This window comes from Mauremys reevesii, linkage group 4 (genome assembly GCF_016161935.1).
Source record: "Mauremys reevesii isolate NIE-2019 linkage group 4, ASM1616193v1, whole genome shotgun sequence".
Classification (NCBI taxonomy): Eukaryota; Metazoa; Chordata; order Testudines; family Geoemydidae; genus Mauremys; species Mauremys reevesii.
In genome coordinates this window covers 84,708,092-84,713,234 of record NC_052626.1, presented here as the reverse complement: position 1 = coordinate 84,713,234, position 5,143 = coordinate 84,708,092, and positions in this window count along the sequence as shown.

Genomic DNA, 5,143 nt, shown 5'->3' with positions numbered 1-5,143 from the left:
GACTGTTACAATCATTCATTAATATTTATCACAGTAATGTTAGTCCAGAGTTTCCACTGCTAATCCAGGTTAACAGCCCTTCATATTTTGAGAAAGACAGTAAACAAAATGATGGCATTCATTGGCATTTGAGAAGCAGTCATTGGAAGAAGATATTAGGCCCAGCACAGCTTAAATTAACTTTTTGTCATACACAAACTTGCTTTAATAAACTTTAAACTTGTCAACATTGCATCTCAAATATTTTAAGGTCCAACACCTTCACTGCAACTAATATTCTTTTTGACATTTCATATATTATATTAGGAGCTTCACGTGTAAAATGAATTGTAGACAAAATACTTTTTTGCCTCTGGAAGAAACTCATATAATGGTTGAATTGTCAGGAAAATGACAACCGGTAAAGGATAGGAATGCAAACTGACTTAGAGTTGTGGGAACTCATGAAGGACACAAATTGGCACTGATTTGAGTGGGAGGGCCTGGAAAGGTCTCAGAGCTTATGTCCTCCACTCCAATAAGCAGAGGGATGAAAAATAGTTATCCCCATGTCTCCTAAAGAGCATCTGGACTTCAAAAAAGGGTAAAACTAAAGCCAGGTGAAAACCAAGCAAACAGAAGGAACTGCAATCTATTGATTTGGTGAACCATATTCAAAAATGGTGTAGGAGGGGGAAAGTGCATTAAAGTTGATTGTAAGGCATTCTCTGACACCATCTTTAAGTCAATTTAGCCAAGCATGTCTAAACATATGCAAGGATAATAGAGTGTAAATTATATTGTTGCATAAAACAGAAAACCAGAGTGATATATTGGGTAATTTGTGGTTGCCAGAAAATAATAAGGCCTGAGTATTTTTGTTTGTTTGTTTGTTTTTCCAATTTTGCTTTTCCCAGTTCTGATTCCTGGCCTCTGGTGGTGGGACAGAGCCAGCTGAATTCTCTTGCAGTGATTGGCTTGTCCCACTTTAGTCTCCCACTCTCCATATCATGTTCTGAATTATTTCCCCAGACTCATTTAATAGCTTTTGTTTTCTCGGTTTTCATAAGAGTATGCATAATCAGTAATGTCTTCTCTTCACATCTCCCTCTGCAAACCTTCATTCACAGTAAGCAAACTTTGTAGTGTTCTTTTCAGTGTTCTGATTATTTCTATCCCAATTGTGTGTTTGTCCATATCAGTCCATCTAACAGCTGGATCTCCGGAGATGGGGATTCCTCCAGCATGGGGGAGTCCCCAAGTGGTACAGATCCCATGCACAACCTCTAGCAAAGATGGTGTGACAGTAGCATTTTTTGTGGGAAGGATCACAGCTAATCTCAAGATGTCAGATGGTCTTTTGGGGATGGTCTAAACTATGCAGGGGACTGGCCCAGCCTATGGCTGGTGTTAGGATCAGGAAGCTGCAGATGACATAACATAGTGAATGCAGTGAAAATGATATAGGATAAGAGGCTAAAATAGGGAAAGAACAAGTTAAAAATTACTTAAACAAGTTAGATGTCTTCAAGACATCAGGGCCTGATGAAATGCATCCTAGAATACTCAAGGAGCTGACTGAAGAGTTATTTGAGCCATTTGCGAATATCTTTGAAAAGTCAGAGAAGACACGAGAGATTCCAAAAGATTGGAAAAGGGCAAATATAGTGGCAATCTATAAAAAGGGAAATAAGGACAACCCAGGGAATTACAGACCAGTCAGCTTAATTTAAGTACCCGTAAATATAATGGAGCAAATCCTTATGTAATCAATTTGCAACCACCTAGATGATAATAAGATAAGTAACAGTCCCCATGGATTTGTCAAGAACAAATCATCTGAAACCAACCTAATAACTTTATTTCACAGAGTAACAAGCTGTGTGTCTGGGGTGGGGAGGGAGATAGATGTGGTATATCTTGACTTTAGTAAGGTTTTTGATACCATGTCACATAACCGTCTCATAAACAATCTGGGGAAGTATAGCTGCCCTAGATGGAGCTACTATAGGGTGGGTGCAAAACTAGTTGGAAAAACGCTCCCAGAGAGTAGTTAGCAGTTGTTCATGGTCAAACTGGAGGGACATATCAGGTGGGTTCCCACAGGGATCAGTTCTGGATCCGGTTCTATTCAGTATTTTCATCAATGATTCAGATAATGGCATAGAGCAGGGGTCGGCAACCTTTCAGAAGCGGTGTGCCGAGTCTTCATTTATTCACTCTAATTTAAGGTTTCATGTGCCAGTAATACATTTTAATGTTTTTTAGAAGGTCTCTCTCTATAAGTCTATATATTATATAAATAAACTAGTGTTGTATTGTAAAATAAAGAAGGTTTTCGAAATGTTTAAGAAGCTTCATTTAAAATGAAATTAAAATGTTGATCTTACACTGCCGGCCCGCTCAGCCTGCAGCTGGTCTGGGGATCTGTTCACCTAGGCCGGCAGCGGGCTGAGCGAGGCCTGCGGCCGGGACCCCGGCTGGCAAGGGTCCATCAGCCAGAACCCCAGATCAGCAGTGGGCTGTGCGGGGCCGGCGGCCAGGACCCAGAGGGCTGGGGGCAGAGGGCTGGAGTCAGGGCTGGAGGCTGGGCATGGGGAGGGGTGTAGGTGTCAGGGCAGAGCGGGGGCTGGGTATGGGTGGGGGTGACAGAGTCAGGGCTATGGTTGGGAGGGGGGAATGAAGGAGTCAAGCAGAGGGCTGGGTGTGTATGAGGGAGGTACAGGGCTCAGGGCAGGGGCCTGGGGTGTGTGCGGGTCTCAGGGCAGAGGGCATGGTGTGTGGGGGGGGGGGTCAGGGCTCAGGGGAGAGGGCTGGGTGACTGCCCCCCTAAGAACTCCCAACCCCACTTCTCCTTGTCCTCTGACTACCCCCTCCTGGGACCCCTGCCCCCCAGGTTCCCACCTCCTATCTAAGCCTCCCTGTTCCTTGTCCCCCAACCGGACCCTACCTGTCCTCTGACTGCCCCAACCCTTATCCACACCCCCATCCCCAGCCAGACCCCGGGACGCCCATGCCCCATCCAACCACTCCCGCCTCCTGACAGGACCCCAGAACTCAGACCCATCTAACCCCTAACTCCCTGCCTGCCCCAACCCCTCTCCACACCCTTGCCTCCTGACAGGACCCCAAGAACTCCCAACTCATACAACCCCAGCTCCTTGTCCCTGACCATCCCCTCCAGAGACCCTCCCCAACCTAACTGCCCCCCCAGGACCCTCCTTGCTCCTGGTCCCCTGACGGCCCTGACCCTATCCACCCCTGCCCCCTCACAAACTCCGGGACTCCCATGCCCCATCCAACCCCCCCTGCTCCCTCCAGAGACCCCTGCCCCAAGCCGCCCCCCAGGATCCCACCCTGCTCCCCGTCCCCGGACTGCTCCCACCCCATATCCAACCCCAGCCTGGGCCTTACCATGAGGCTTCATGCAGAGCCAGATATGCTGCCTGGCAGGAGCACACAGCCCTGCCCCTCAGAGCGCTGTGCGTGCGTCAGCAGAGCTCTGGGTGAGTGGGGAGCGTGTCTGCCTCCCCGCGGAGACAAACGCTGCCCCGCGGGAGCACACAGCCCCGACCCCCAGAGCGCTGCGTGCGGCAGCAGGGCTCCACGGGAGGGGAGAAGGCAGGGGAGGGGATAGCAGCTTGCTGTGCTCGGCCCGGCCCGGGAGCGCGGACCCCGCAGCTTGCCGTGCCGGGAGAGTGGGGCCATTTGCCGACCCCGGGTGCATGGCTATGCTTCTGCTCCCTGCACCCTCGGGGGGAGCAGAGGGCAGAGGAGAGTGGGCCAGGCTGGGCAGGATTTTTAATGGCATGCTGGAGTCCCGGCAGGCTCCAGCGTGCCATTAAAAATTGGCTCGTGTGCCATCTTTGGCACGTGTGCCATAGATTGCCGACCCCTGGCATAGAGAGTATACTTATAAAGTTTGCAGACGATACCAAGCTAAGAAGGGTTGCAAGTGTTTTGGAGGATAGGATTAAAACTTAAAATTATCTAGATAAACTGGAGAAATGGTCTGAAGTAAATAGGATGAAATTCATTAAGGATAAATGCAAAGTACTCTATTTAAGAAGAAACAATCAGTTGCACACATACAAAATGGGAAATGACTGCCTAGAAAGGAGTACGGCACAAAGGGATCTGGATGTCCTAGTGAATCACAAGCTGAATATGAGCCAACAGTGTAACACTGTTGCAAAAAAAAGCAATCATTCTGGGATGTGTTAGCAGGAGTGTTGTAGCAAGACATGAGAAGTAATTCTTCTGCTCTATTCCATGCTTATTAGGCCTCAACTGGAGTGTTGTGCACAGTTCTGGGCACCATGTTTCAGGAAAGATGTGAACAAATTGGAGAAAGTCTACAGAAGAGCAACAAAAATGATTAAAGTTCTAGAAAACATGTCATATGAGGAAGACTGAAAAAACTGGGTTTATTTAGTCTGGAAACGAGAAGACCGAGGGGGACATGATGACAGTTTTCAAGGGCGGGGGATTGTTTTTCTTAACCTTTGATGATAAGACAAAAAGCAATTTCAGCAAGGCCGGTTTAGGTTAGACATTAGGGAAAAAATTCCTAACTCTCACAGTAGTTAAGCACTGGAATAAATTGTGTGGGAGACTGTGGAATCTTCATCATTGGAGATTTTAAAACTGGTTAGACAAACACCTGTCAGGGATGGTCTAGTTAATACTTAGTCCTGCCATGAGTGCTGGGGACTGGACTAGATGGCGTCTCAAGGTTCCTCCCAGTTCTATGATTCTATGATTCTCTCATCTGGGCATCATTAAGGATTCAGAGGTCTATATTTAGTATCACATGGTATGGAGTGCTATCACTCCAGAAACCTGAAATGCTGATGGAGACTAGTATGCCCAGGTTTCCTAAAATAAGAGACATATGTACAATATACAAAATAGGGTATCATCTCTGGCCACAAAGTGGATTTACATTCTTCCTCCATGCCTATGTGTATGTTTTGTTTATAGCTGTTCTGTTAAACATTTTAAATATAATGAATCTGATTCTTCTTTCAATTAATCTATTAATTTTAATCCAAGAACAGGTGTAACTCACTGGGCTTCAGTGGAGATATTTCTCTGAGAGGAGAATGTGACTCTTAGTCTTTCCCAGTGTAACATTTTTAAATGCCATTTTTTCTAGGAAAGA